A 15,440-nucleotide genomic window follows, 5' to 3' on the forward strand; every position below is an offset into this window, starting at 1 on the left:
GCTGATAGAAGGCAGGAGGCGATCCTGAAGTCTGTATATACACACTCAGGCATTATACTCAGACAAGCAATTGCGTCAGCTTGGATGTGCAGTGCTGCCGCTGCATGGTCAGATAAACTGTCAGAAAATATTGACACACTAGACAGAGACACGATCCTGTTAACAATTGACCATATAAAAGACTCAGTCTTATACATGAGAGATGCACAGAGGGAAATCTGCCGGCTGGCATCTAAAGTAAGTGCACTATCTATCTCTGCTAGGAGATGCTTATGGACTCGCCAGTGGACTGGAGATGCAGATTCCAAAAGGCACATGGAAGTTTTGCCTTATAAAGGGGAGGAATTATTTGGGGATGGTCTCTCCGACCTAGTTTCCACAGCAACGTCTGGGAAGTCAGCATTTTTACCCCATGTCCCCTCACAGCCTAAGAAGGCGCCATTTTATCAGGTTCAGTCCTTTCGATCCCAGAAAAATAAGCGGGGAAAAGGAGGGTCTTTTCTGTCAAGAGGCAGAGGCAGGGGAAAAAGGCTGCAGCAAACAGCAGGTTCCCAGGAACAAAAGTCCTCCCCCGCTTCCTCTTCCAAGTCCGCCGCATGACGGTGGGGCTTCACAAGCGGAGCCAGGTACGGTGGGGGCCCGCCTCAGGAATTTCAGCGATCAGTGGGTTCGCTCACAGGTGGATCCCTGGATCCTTCAAATAGTATCTCAGGGATACAGGCTGGAATTCGAGGCGATTCCACCCCGCCGTTTCCTAAAATCCGCTTTGCCGATTGCTCCCTCAGACAGGGAGGCAGTGCTAGCGGCAATTCACAAGCTGTATTCCCAGCAGGTGATAATCAAGGTACCCCTACTTCAACAAGGCCGGGGTTACTATTCCACACTATTTGTGGTACCGAAACCGGACGGTTCGGTGAGACCCATTCTAAATTTGAAGTCCTTGAACACATACATAAAAAAATTCAAGTTCAAGATGGAATCGCTCAGGGCGGTTATTGCAAGCCTGGACGAGGGGGATTACATGGTATCCCTGGACATCAAGGATGCTTACCTGCATGTCCCCATTTACAATTCTCACCAGGAGTACCTCAGATTTGTGGTACAGGATTGCCATTACCAATTCCAGACGCTGCCGTTTGGACTCTCCACGGCACCGAGGGTATTTACCAAGGTTATGGCGGAAATGATGATACTCCTTCGAAAAAAGGGAGTTTTAATTATCCCATACTTGGACGATCTCCTAATAAAGGCACGATCCAAGGAACAGTTGTTAGTGGGAGTAGCACTATCTCAGGAAGTGCTGAGCCAGCACGGTTGGATTCTGAATATCCCAAAGTCACAGCTGGTCCCCACGACACGTCTAATGTTCCTGGGAATGATTCTGGACACGGCCCAGAAAAACAGTGTTTCTCCCGGAGGAGAAAGCCAGGGAGTTGTCTTCTCTAGTCAGAGACCTCCTAAAACCAAAACAGGTATCGGTGCATCACTGCACGCGGGTCCTGGGAAAGATGGCAGCTTCTTACGAAGCAATTCCATTCGGCAGGTTCCATGCCAGAATCTTTCAGTGGAACCTGTTGGACAAGTGGTCCGGATCGCATCTTCAGATGCATCGTTTAATAACCCTGTCTCCACGAACCAGGGTGTCTCTTCTGTGGTGGCTGAACAGTGCTCATCTTCTGGAGGGCCGCAGATTCGGCATACAGGACTGGGTCCTGGTGACCACGGATGCCAGCCTACGAGGCTGGGGGGCAGTCACAAAGGGAAGAAATTTCCAGGGACTATGGTCAAGTCAGGAGACTGCCCTTCACATAAATATTCTGGAACTAAGGGCCATTTACAATGCCCTAAGTCAAGCAAAATCCCTGCTCCTACACCAGCCGGTGCTGATCCAGTCAGACAACATCACGGCAGTCGCCCATGTGAATCGACAGGGCGGCACAAAAAGCAGGACGGCGATGGCAGAAGCCACAAAAATTCTCTGATGGGCGGAGAATCATGTACTAGCACTGTCAGCAGTGTTCATCCCGGGAGTGGACAACTGGGAAGCAGACTTTCTCAGCAGGCACGACCTCCACCCGGGAGAGTGGGGACTTCATCCAGAAGTCTTCCAAATGATTGTAAATCAATGGGGTCGTCCACAGGTGGACATGATGGCATCCCGCATAAACAAAAAACTAGAGAAGTATTGCGCCAGGTCAAGAGACCCTCAGGCGATAGCGGTGGACGCCCTAGTGACACCGTGGGTGTACCGGTCAGTGTATGTGTTCCCTCCTCTACCTCTCATACCAAAGGTACTGAGAATAATAAGAAAGCGAGGAGTAAACACAATTCTCGTGGTTCCGGATTGGCCAAGAAGAGCGTGGTACCCGGAACTTCAAGAGATGATCTCAGAGGACCCTTGGTCCCTGCCGCTCAGACAGGACCTGCTACAGCAGGGTCCCTGTCTGTTCCAAGACTTACCGCGGCTGCGTTTGACGGCATGGCGGTTGAACGCCGGATCCTGAAGGAAAAGGGCATTCCGGAGGAAGTCATTCCTACGCTTATTAAAGCCAGGAAAGATGTTACGGCAAAACATTATCACCGCATATGGCGGAAATATGTTGCATGGTGCGAGGCCAAAAAGGCCCCAACAGAGGAATTTCAACTAGGTCGATTTCTGCATTTCCTGCAAGCAGGAGTGAATATGGGCCTAAAACTAGGCTCCATTAAAGTACAGATCTCGGCTCTGTCGATTTTCTTTCAAATGGAACTAGCTTCAGTACCTGAAGTTCAGACGTTTGTGAAAGGAGTGCTGCATATTCAGCCCCCATTTGTGCCTCCTGTGGCACCGTGGGATCTCAACATGATGTTGAATTTCTTGAAATCACATTGGTTTGAGCCACTAAAAACCGTGGATCTGAAATATCTCACGTGGAAAGTGGTCATGTTATTGGCCCTGGCATCAGCCAGGCGAGTGTCAGAATTGGCGGCTTTATCATGTAAAAGCCCTTATCTGGTTTTTCATATGGATAGGGCAGAATTGAGGACTCGTCCCCAGTTTCTCCCTAAGGTGGTGTCAGCGTTTCACCTGAACCAGCCTATTGTGGTGCCTGCGGCTACTAAGGATTTGGAGGACTCCAAGTTGCTAGACGTTGTCAGGGCCCTGAAAATATATGTTTCCAGGACGGCTGGAGTCAGAAAATCTGACTCGCTGTTTATCCTATATGCACCCAACAAGCTGGGTGCTCCTGCTTCTAAGCAGACTATTGCTCGTTGGATTTGTAGTACAATTCAGCTTGCACATACTGTGGCAGGCCTGCCACAGCCTAAATCTGTCAATGCCCATTCCACAAGGAAGGTGGGCTCATCTTGGGCGGCTGCCCGAGGGGTCTCGGCTTTACAACTTTGCCGAGCAGCTACTTGGTCAGGGGCAAACACGTTTGCAAAATTCTATAAATTTGATACCCTGGCTGAGGAGGACCTGGAGTTCTCTCATTCGGTGCTGCAGAGTCATCCGCACTCTCCCGCCCGTTTGGGAGCTTTGGTATAATCCCCATGGTCCTTACGGAGTTCCCAGCATCCACTAGGACGTTAGAGAAAATAAGAATTTACTTACCGGTAATTCTCTTTCTCGTAGTCCGTAGTGGATGCTGGGCGCCCATCCCAAGTGCGGTCTATCTGCAATACTTGTACATAGTTATTGTTAACTAAATCGGGTTATTGTTGAGCCATCTGTTGAGAGGCTCTATCGTTTCATGCTGTTAACTGTGTTTTCATATCACGAGTTGTACGGTGTGATTGGTGTGGCTGGTATGAGTCTTACCCGGGATTCAAAATCCTTCCTTATTGTGTACGCTCGTCCGGGCACAGTACCTAACTGAGGCTTGGAGGAGGGTCATAGTGGGAGGAGCCAGTGCACACCAGGTAGTCTAAGATCTTTCTAGAGTGCCCAGCCTCCTTCGGAGCCCGCTATTCCCCATGGTCCTTACGGAGTTCCCAGCATCCACTACGGACTACGAGAAAGAGAATTACCGGTAAGTAAATTCTTATTTTACGCTTGCAGCTTGGTCCATGTGTGGCTAGGAAATTAGTGTTTCTTTCTAACCTCTCCCTGTTGCAGTACTATGGACCCTTTTTAGCAGAATTTGCAGTCCTTTTGTTCGCATGCTGGGGACTTCCCATCACACGACAAGGCCACCCAGCTTGCTACCTGCCGGCCCCTGCTCTGTGACCACGGCAGGAGGGCTGCTGCCATCTTTGTGATTGGAGCAGCTGCGTGTGATGCCCCGTCTCTGCCTAGGAAATGGAGCGTTGCCGTTCCCCCTCCTGCTCCGCGAACACCTCTGCTTGTCGTTCGCATTTACTGCAGGGTGCCCGCAGTAAATGCGGATGCATGCGCAAGGCGGACCCTATGCATGCGCCCGCATCAGCATTGTCTTTTTTGCGGTTGGATCGCGAGTCGTGATCCAACCTGAATAGGGTCCTATGCCAGGAGGCATGCTGCAGTCCTCCACAGACCATCAAAAGGGGTTGCACAAATTTGGTTATACAGCCCCATTGGCAACTAAAGGTGGGTACACACTAACAGATATATCTGCAGATCAATTGATCTGCAGATATATCTATGGACGGATCGAGCAGTGTGTTCAGCATACACACTGCTCGATCCGTTGGGGACTGACGTCATGAACTGGGCGGGCGTGTACACACGGCCGCCCAGTTCAGCTGTCAATCACCGACGGCCGCCGCAGCATGTGTACGGGCGGTCGGACACACACAGCGACGCGCCAATATATCGGTAGATATATTGGCCGTCGGCTGTGCTGCGCGGCCGACGCGATACGTCTGTGAACGACGGAGTTCACAGACGTATCGGCCGTACACACTGGCCGACGGTCCCCGATATATCGGCCGTTCAGGAGAACGGCCGATATATCGACCAGGCGTTAACATTGGTCTCCAATTGATTGGTCTGTTTACTAAATACATTGTGACCTAAGACCATTATAACTTGATTCACGCTTTTGACAACACGTTTGCTGACCACACTCCAGATAATGTCACAATAGACTCACAACTCACTGCTACCATATATATACTGAAAGGTTCCGGTATAAATGGTCGACCATGTCAATGTTGACCAATAGTGGTCGACCTAATGACTGTCGACCATAACATGGTCGACCATCCAAACGGATACCATACTGAAAGTGTATTCAGATGAGACGAGATGAGTTTTGTTTCCTGTTAAGACCACTGCCTTCTAAGGTCCCCATCCCGCATGTTGTGTGGACCAATATGAAGTTGTGCGCTGTCACTTTTCCCTGTCCACAATCCGGCTCAGATGTGCCTTTGTTTGGGTGGATGAGGACAGGTGCTCGTCTGTCTCCACCATAAGCGTCAAAGGGGAATGGGGTACTTTGTACCCATCCTCACCCCTCCAGGTTCCTCTAGTTATGTGCTCCAACAGCCATAGAGCAGGGAGCTGTGACACCACTGCAGAGCATATCACCTCTTCTAAACTAGAATAGGATACATGTATTTTTATAATTATAGTAGGTTGCTGATTTTTTTGTGTTGCTCTAATTGTTTAACAGTGTATTTTGAGTATTTTTCATACTATAGTCAACCTTAATGATAAAGTGACTTTTTTTTTAAAGATTCAAAATATAGTAATTGCTTAATCAACATTTTTGTTTCAAAATGTTTAAAAAATGCTGATAACTGACCACATTCAGCACAACTTTACAACAGATAACATGTTTCCACGTATATATTCTGTTGTATATGTAGTAATAACAGGTATAAATATGTATTTAATGGAAGGTCATGTTCTCTCTTGTAGGTTTCAATTTGGAAACTGTTTGTGACCGTGACTGTGTCCCTCTCCTCTGAGAATGTCAGACAGCCGCACGCCACCTTGTGTTCATGCAGAGTAACTGCTGCTTCCTGCATATTTTTTGCTTTCGCCCCAGAACATTTTATTTATTTCATGCTTTTTCCCCCTCCCTTATGTCATGTTTTTTGTTTTGTTTTTACTTCTTTTTCCTCGCTAGTTTTGTGTTACATGATAGGTGTCAGCAAAATCTTTCTCATGACTTTTGATATTTTCGTTCTGGGGGGATGCAGGGAAATTCTGGTACAACATGCAGGAGGGAAAAGATGGGATTCTTGGTCCGGCTGTCTGGGAGTGAGTTTTCTTTATTTTTTGACTACAAAAAAAAATATTTTTTATGTAAATTTCGGCTTTTATGACATGGAGTGGGCAATGCACAAGAACAAGACAAATGTATATTTTGCTAAATGAAAAAACTATTTGTAGAACAGAAATTATTTTAATTTTCTCAAAACTGGTTTGAAGTTTTTTTTTTTTTTTCCTCTGTAAAATATGTAAATATTGCAGACTGATTGTTCTGCCACTTCCAGGTCTTATCTGGTCCCGGCATCTACTTTGCCAATTTGGGACCATTGTTTAGCAATATTTTCCTAAAACCTGGATGGATTAACAGGTTTTTTATAAACTTTTTATTACAACTGAGTTCTGTCCACTGGAATAAGCTGGAGCATTGTCGGCGCAGGAGAACGCTGAACGCCAGCTTCATCCTCGGTACAAATTAACTCTTTTAGTGCCACACTTATTATTGCGGAGGATTTTGTGTGTTTTTCTGTCCCAGGTATAAGGCAGAATTTGCCACAGAATATATTAAGACAAAGTTAATACCACAATTGATCTGCAACACATTGACTGAGCCATGCAGTGAGCACACAGTCTGAATAAGACTATAATATTTAGCTGTCCTGACAGTATTTGCAAGCTGATGAAATCACTGCAATGTCAGCGTCACCCAAACATCTATCATTTTGTTACATTCTTACAAGCAGGCAATACAACCATTCCACTGGTGAGCGTTTACTGTCTCCTCCAGCAGAAATCGTGTGATAGTGCATGAAGAGTTAATTATGAACGGGGAAACTTACAATGCTGTATTGCAAATTCAAAGCAATAATGTTTGTTACTGCAACTGGAATCTTTTTTAAGATAGTTACATAAAAATAAAGAAATGCTGAATTTTACTCTTTCTGTTGTGTTTTTTTCAAATGTGTATTCCAGCGCTCTTATTTCCCTCTTCTGTTGTATACAGTGTATATAATGTTTTTACTTTTCAACAGTTCAGAGTTTAGAAGCTGCAGAGAAGTGATGTTAATTTCTTCAAATTATCATTTCAGCATTTTCATGCTCTGTTAGTGATTTGTATCTTGTGTATTACAATGGGTTGAGGGGCGTTTAGAATGAAAGTGGTTGTCTGAGAATGGGCTTTTATCACGCACTCATTTCTTTAGTCATGTGGTATAACTTGGCAGTAAAATATTAAGTCAATTAGATTGAGTGATGCAGCTGAGAAATGTTTTGTCTCAAAAAATCTTAAGATAGGGAAAAGTCCAACTAAAAGTGCCCCTTTAGGCATTCTCTTTTCCACATAGGGTGAATAAGTGCTGTAATCTATAGCATTTTCACAAGCCGGCAGCTGTTAAATAGTTAAACAAATGGCTGTCTTGGCATAAGAATAAAGGGGACAATATGTCACTAATGCATAGTGGAGAAATTCACATGAGCAGTGTCCTAAGTGTGTTGCAGGATATTTCATTGAATGTAAGACTAGTTTACATGTACGGATGTAGCAATGCTCACCTTACTGCGATTAGGCATTCTGCATTGCTGCATCTCGTCCCAGGCTGTGACTATTCGCAGCTGGCAATTGCTCAGTTAATACCATTAGCAATTAATGGACCAATTGCCAGCTGCAAATAATCGCAACCCTACTTGCCATGCAGCAAGTTGTGTTGCAGCATGCCGCATCGCAGTAAGATGAGCATAGCTACATCTATGTGTTTGGCATCCCAGTGGTTGGGATGCCTGCAGTCATGTGACACCGGAATCTAGACACTGTATGGGGATCCCGAAGGTAAGTACCTGTGTGTGTATGTTAGAGTTAGGGCCCAGGGGGGGTTGAAGAGGGGGCATTGGTAGGTTTGGGGTTAGGCATCAGGTAGGGATTAGGGTTAGGTACTAGGGTGGTGTTTAGCCGTAGCCACCAATAGAGGTGGGATGGGGGTGGGGGGAGTGGGGATGTCAGCTTACTTCCTCCCCAAAACTGTCGGTATTCTCAGTTTTATGATGCTGGGGCCGATTATGGGACCGCCGACATTCCGAACGCTGGGATAATGTATCGCACCCCTGTATATGATTTGTTACATTCACAAACGAACAGGCTTGCAGATGATAAAACAAGTTTTAGACTATTATTGCTTGGTAAAACACTGAATCAGGAAATATGAATCTGGTTGCAAATAGTTCATAAACATAGTGGCAATATAACAATGCAGAGATGTAATCCAGGTACACAGTGTTCAATACAGGTAAACGTAGATGGCAGAATGCAAATATTCATTGAAAGAATCAGAGCAGGGATATTAGGGCCTAATTCAGCTTGGATAACTATTGAGAGAAAAATAGTGATTTTCTCAATCCTGCTTCTGCTAAAAATCGCATGTGAAGAGCTGCCCAGAAAGGTAGAAAACACCCACCTATGCAATCGCAGAAATCGAGTACCATCGACAATTGCGATTGACCCAGGGCTGCTCAGAATAATGAGAATGCAGTCGCACCGGCGCCATGTTTTTAATCGCACTCCATTGCAACTGACGTCAGATACACGCCCCGAAAACGCCCATGATCCGCCTGCATTATTCCAACCATTCCCCCCAAAACGCCATGTTAACACCCACGAACGGTCACTTCCTGTCGATCAAATTGCAATCACATTTCGCTAAATTGCAAATTAGCCACCACGCGCGCGCAATGCACAGTCTGACGATGATCGCCCGATTTGTGATTTCACAACTGAAGCTGAATAAGGCCCTTACTATGATGTACCAAATAGCAGACTGAAGTGATGGATGGAACTGGAGCTTGAACACGGAGAGACTGAAGGCAGAGCTGGTGATAACTGGGTGTCTAGAGTACATGGTACAGTCCATGGGGTAAATTTACTAAGGTGGGAGAGTTTTAGAACTGGTGATGTTGCCCATGGCAACCAATCAGATTCTACTTACCATTAATCTAGCTGCTTCTAGCAGATAATAGATATAATCTGATTGGTTGCTATGGGCAACATCACCAGTTCTAAAAATCTCCCACCTTAGTAAATTTACCCCCATGTAGCAGAATAAGGAGTAGTCATACAGGACAAGGACTGGAGCTGTAACTCGCAGACAACACAATGCAAAGTCTAGCAGGATAGACAAGGTAAAGAACAAAAAAAAAAGTTCATAAGCAAACTACCAAATCAGCAGACATTAGGGATAATCGGGACAAGCAGGGTCAAACACTGGGGGATCAAATAGGAACTCAGCAGAACACGCAGGGAAGGTATTGGATTGCCGAAGCTCCTGATGATAGAATAATCTGGGAAGGAGCATTTGCTTAAGCTGCAATTTCTCAAGAAGCCACATGTACGATAACCAGAAACTTGCAAAATAATAACCGCCATTCGTGTGCTGATGATATCGAAGGAGGGGGTATGTAACAACTAAGAGCCCAGAAACAAAGAACCGGATTCAGGAGGCAAGCACTAATGCCTCCTACGAAGTTTATGCTTGCAGCGAGTGTGTGTGACAGTATCCAGTTTTCTACGGCATACTACAAAACCTTCTTGCCTATCATTACCCCACATTTGGTTTCTACCTTTAACTGTATTTTGAAAGATGTGAACTACTATCCAGAGAGCACGTTATACAATTATTGTTATTCCCAAGCCCAACAAGGATCCTACTAGTGCGCGCTCTCCCCATTTCTGGTGGTAACTGACCATTTTCGGGGAGTGTGCTGAAAAACGCAGGCGTGTCAGGTAAAAACGCAGGAGTGGCTGGGGAAACGGGGGAGTGGCTGGCCAAACGCAGGGCGTGTTTGTGACGTCAAAACAGGAACTAAACAGACTGAAGTGATCGAAAGCTGGCAGTAAGTCTCGAGCTACTCTGGAACTGCACAATCTTTCTCTGACGTCCTAAGTGGATGCTGGGACTCCGTAAGGACCATGGGGAATAGCGGCTCCGCAGGAGACTGGGCACAACTAAAGAAAGCTTTAGGACTACCTGGTGTGCACTGGCTCCTCCCCCTATGACCCTCCTCCAGACCCCAGTTAGAATCTTGTGCCCGGCTGAGCTGGATGCACACTAGGGGCTCTCCTGAGCTCCTAGAAAAGAAAGTATATTTTAGTTTTTTTATTTTTAGTGAGATCTGCTGGCAACAGACTCACTGCAGCGAGGGACTAAGGGGAGAAGAAGCGAACCTACCTGATTGGAGCTAGTTTGGGCTTCTTAGGCTTCTGGACACCATTAGCTCCAGAGGGATCGAACACAGGACCCGACCTCGATCGTTCGGTCCCGGAGCCGCGCCGCCGTCCCCCTTACAGAGCCAGAAGCATGAAGATGGTCCTGAAAATCGGCGGCAGAAGACTTCGGTCTTCAACAAGGTAGCGCACAGCACTGCAGCTGTGCGCCATTGCTCCTCATGCACACCTCGCACTCCGGTCACTGATGGGTGCAGGGCGCTGGGGGGCGCGCCCTGAGCAGCAATATTAACACCTTGGCTGGCAAATTAATCACAATATATAGTCCTAGAGGCTATATATGTGAAAAATACCCCTGCCAGAGATCCATAAAAAGCGGGAGAAAGTCCGCCGAAAAAGGGGCGGGGCTATCTCCGTCCGCACACTGGCGCCATTTTCTCTTCACAGTGCAGCTGGAAGACAGCTCCCCAGGCTCTCCCCTGTAGTTTTCAGGCTCAAAGGGTTAAAAAGAGAGGGGGGGCACTAAATTTAGGCGCTAAATTGTATATTATAGCAGCTATAAGGGAAAAATCACTGTGAGAAGTGTGAATCCCTGTATTATATAGCGCTTTGGTGTGTGCTGGCATACTCTCTCTCTGTCTCCCCAAAGGACTTTGTGGGGTCCTGTCCTCAGTCAGAGCATTCCCTGTGTGTGTGCGGTGTGTCGGTACGGCTGTGTCGACATGTTTGATGAGGAAGGTTACGTGGAAGGCGGAGCAGATGCCGATAAATGTGATGTCGCCCCCTGTGGGGCCGACACCAGAGTGGATGGATAGGTGGAAGGTATTAACCGACAGTGTCAACTCCTTACATAAAAGGATGGATGACGTAACAGCTGTGGGACAGCCGGCTTCTCAGCCCGCGCCTGCCCAGGCGTCTCAAAGGCCATCAGGGGCTCAAAAAACGCCCGCTACCTCAGATGGCAGACACAGATGTCGACACGGAGTCTGACTCCAGTGTCGACGAGGTTGAGACATATACACAATCCACTAGGAACATCCGTTACATGAGCTCGGCAATGAAAAATGTATTACACATTTCTGACATTAACCAGAGTACCACAAAACAGGGGTTTTATGTTTGGGGAGAAAAAGCAACCAGTGTTTTGTTCCCCCATCAGATGAGTGAATGAAGTGTGTGAAGAGGCGTGGGTTCCCCCGATAAGAAACTGGTAATTTCTAAAAGTTACTGATGGCGTACCCTTTCCCGCCAGTGGCTAGGTCACGTTGGGAGATATCCCCTAGGGTGGATAAGGCGCTCACACGTTTGTCAAAAAAGGTGGCACTGCCGTCTTAGGATACGGCCACTTTGAAGGAGACTGCTGATAAAAAACAGGAGGCTATCCTGAAGTCTGTATATACACACTCAGGTACTATACTGAGACCTGCAATGGCCTCAGCATGGATAGTGCTGCTGCAGCGTGGTCTGTTACCCTGTCAGGACAGGGATACTATTTGGCTAACCATAGAGCATATTAAAGACGTAGTCTTATATATGAGGGATGCACAGAGGGATATTTGCCGGCTGGCATCCAGAATTAATGCAATGTCCATTCTGCCAGGAGGGTATTAGGGACCCGGCAGTGGACAGGTGATGCTGACTTTAAAAGGCACATCTGCCTTATAAGGGTGAGGAATTGTTGGGGATGGTCTCTGGGACCTCGTATCCACAGCAACAGCTGGGAAGAAAAAATATTTTTTTTTACCTCAGGTTTCCTCACAGCCTAAGAAAGCACTGTATTATCAGGTACAGCCCTGTCGGCTTCAGAAAAGCAAGCGGGTCAAATGCGCTTCCTTTCTGCACAGAGTCAAGGGAAGAGGGAAAAAAGCTGCACCAGACAGCCAGTTCCCAGGATCAAAAATCTTCCCCCGCTTCCTCTGAGTCCGCCGCATGACGCTGGGGGGCACGTTTTGGGGAACTTCAGCGACCAGTGGGCTCGCTCACAGGTGGATCCCTGGGTTCTGCAAGTAGTATCACAGGGATACAAGCTGGAGTTCGAGGCGACTCCCCCTCGCCGTTATCTCAAATCAGCCTGCCTGCTGCTCTCGGAGAAAGGGGAGGTAGTACTGGCGGCAATTCACAAGCTGCACTTCCAGCTGGGGATAATCAAGGTACCCCTCCTTCAACAAGGCCGGGGTTACTATTCCACAATGTTTGTGGTACCGAAACCAGTCGGTTCGGTGAGACCCATTCTAAAATTGAAATCCTTGAACACTTATATACGAAGGTTCAAGTTCAAAATGGAATCGCTCAGGGCGGTTATTGCAAGCCTGGAAGAAGGGGATTACATGGTATCACTGGACATCAAGGATGCTTACCTGCGTGTCCCCATTTACCCTCCTCACCAGGAGTACCTCAGGATTGTGGTACAGGACTGTCATTACCAATTCCAGACGTTGCCGTTGGTCTGTCCCCGGCACCGAGGGTATTTACCAAGGTAATGGCCGAAATGATGATACTCCTTCAAAAAAAAAAAAAAGGGAGTTATAATTATCCCTACTTGGACGATCTCCTTATAAAGGCGAGGTCCAGGAAGCAGTTCTTGGTCGGAGTAGCACTATCTCGGGAAGTGCTACAACAGCACGGCTGGATTCTGAATATTCCAAAGTCGCAGCTGGTTCCTACGACGCGTCTACTGTTCCTGGGTATGGTTCTGGACACAGAACAGGAAAAAGTGTTTCTCCCGGAGGAGAAGGCCAAGGAGTTGTCATCTCTAGTCAGAGACCTCCTAAAACAAATACAGGTGTCGGTGCATCAATGCACGCGAGTCCTGGGTAAGATGGTAGCTTCTTACGAAGAAATTCCATTCGGCAGGTTCCATGCAAGGATCTTCCAGTGGGATTTGTTGGACAAGTGGTCCGGGTTGCATTTTCAGATGCATCGGCTGATAACCCTGTCTCCAAGGGCCTGGGTGTCGCTGTTGTGGTGGCTGCAGAGTGCTCATCTTCTAGAGGGCCGCATATTCGGCATACAGGACTGGGTCCTGGTGACCACGGATGCCAGCCTTCGAGGCTGGGGGGCAGTCACACAGGGAAGAAACTTCCAAGGACTATGGTCGAGTCAGGAGACTTCCCTACACATAAATATTCTGGAACTAAGGGCCATTTACAATGTCCTAAGTTAGGCTAGACCCCTGCTTCAACACCAGCCGGTGCTGATCCAGCCAGACAACATCACGGCGGTCGCCCATGTATACCAACAGGGCGGCACAAGAAGCAGGATGGTGATGGCAGAAGCCACAAGGATTTTCCGATGGGCGGAAAATCATGTGTTAGCACTGTCAGCAGTGTTCATTTCCGGAGTGGACAACTGGGAAGCAGACTTTCTCAGCTGGCACGACTTCCACCCGGGAGAGTGGGGATTTCATCCAGAAGTATTCCAAATGATTGTACACCATTGGGAAAGGCCACAGGTGGACATGATGGCGTCCCGCCTCAACAAAAAGCTAAAAAGATATTGCGCCAGGTCAAGGGACCCTCAGGCGATAGCTGTGGACGCTCTGGTGACACTGTGGGTGTACCAGTCGGTTTATGTGTTCCCTCCTCTTCCTCTCATACCCAAGGTACTGAGGATAATAAGAAAAAGAGGAGTAAGAACTATACTCATTGTTCCGGATTGGCCAAGAAGAGCTTGGTACCCGGAACTTCAAGAAATGATCTCAGAGGACCTATGGCCTCTGCCGCTCAGACAGGACCTGCTGCAGCAGGGGCCCTGTCTGTTCCAAGACTTACCGTGGCTGCGTTGACGGCATGGCGGTTGAACACCGGATCCTGAAGGAAAAGGGCATTCCGGAGGAAGTCATTCCTACGCTGATTAAAGCTAGGAAAGAAGTGACCGCAAACCATTATCACCGCATTTGGCGAAAATATGTTGCGTCGTGTGAGGCCAGGAAGGCCCCAACGGAGGAATTTCAGCTGGGCCGTTTTCTGCACTTCCTACAGTCAGGGGTGACTATGGGCCTAAAATTGGGTTCCATTAAGGTCCAGATTTCGGCTCTATCGATTTTCTTCCAGAGAGAACTGGCTTCACTACCTGAAGTTCAGACTTTTGTTAAGGGAGTGCTGCATATTCAGCCTCCTTTTGTGCCTCCAGCGGCACCTTGGGATCTCAACGTGGTGTTGGATTTCCTAAAGTCACATTGATTTGAGCCACTTTAAACCGTGGAATTAAAATATCTCACATGGAAAGTGGTCATGCTGTTGGCCTTGGCTTCGGCCAGGCGTGTGTCAGAATTGGCGGCTTTGTCATGTAAAAGCCCTTATCTGATTCGCCATATGGATAGGGCAGAATTGAGGACTCGTCCCCAGTTTCTCCCTAAGGTGGTATCAGCTTTTCATTTGAACCAATCTATCGTGGTGCCTGCGGCTACTAAAGACTTGGAGGCTTCCAAGTTGTTGGACGTAGTCAGGGCCCTGAGAAATTATGTTTCCAGGACAGCTAGTGTCAGGAAAACTGACTCGTTGTTTATCCTGTATGCACCCAACAAGCTGGGTGCTCCTGCTTCACAGCAGACTATTGCTCGCTGGATCCGTAGTACGATTCAGCTTGCACATTCTGCGGCTGGACTGTCGCATCCTAAATCAGTGAAAGCCCATTCCACGAGGAAGGTGGGCTCTTCTTGGGCGGCTGCCCGAGGGGTCTAGGCTCTACAACTTTGCCGAGCAGCTACTTGGTCGGGGTCAAACACATTTGCTAAATTCTACAAGTTTGACACCCTGGCTGAGGAGGACCTAGAGTTTGCCCATTCGGTGCTGCAGAGTCATCCGCACTCTCCCGCCCGTTTGGGAGCTTTGGTATAATCCCCATGGTCCTTACGGAGTCCCAGCATCCACTTAGGACGTCAGAGAAAATAAGATTTTACTCACCGGTAAATCTATTTCTCGTAGTCCGTAGTGGATGCTGGGCGCCCATCCCAAGTGCGGATTGTCTGCAATACTTGTATATAGTTATTGTTTAACTAAAGGGTTATTGTTGAGCCATCTGTTGAGAGGCTCAGTTATTATTCATACTGTTAACTGGGTATAGTATCACGAGTTATACGGTGTGATTGGTGTGGCTGGTATGAGTCTTACC

At 47.5% G+C, this 15,440-nt stretch overlaps 1 protein-coding gene across 10 annotated transcripts in view; it reads left to right on the forward strand.

Annotated features, from left to right (window-relative positions):
- The window catches only part of MSI1 (musashi RNA binding protein 1), a 335,031-nt gene extending 327,978 nt beyond the window's left edge, over positions 1-7,053 (forward strand). For all 10 annotated transcript variants that reach the window (XM_063913129.1, XM_063913127.1, XM_063913125.1 and 7 more), the window contains one exon: positions 5,825-7,053. The gene's annotated coding sequence lies outside the window, so the exon portion shown is untranslated. The remainder of the gene's footprint in view (positions 1-5,824) is intronic.
- Positions 7,054-15,440: the final 8,387 nt, after the last annotated feature.

Source organism: Pseudophryne corroboree, chromosome 1 (genome assembly GCF_028390025.1).
Source record: "Pseudophryne corroboree isolate aPseCor3 chromosome 1, aPseCor3.hap2, whole genome shotgun sequence".
Classification (NCBI taxonomy): domain Eukaryota; kingdom Metazoa; phylum Chordata; class Amphibia; order Anura; family Myobatrachidae; genus Pseudophryne; species Pseudophryne corroboree.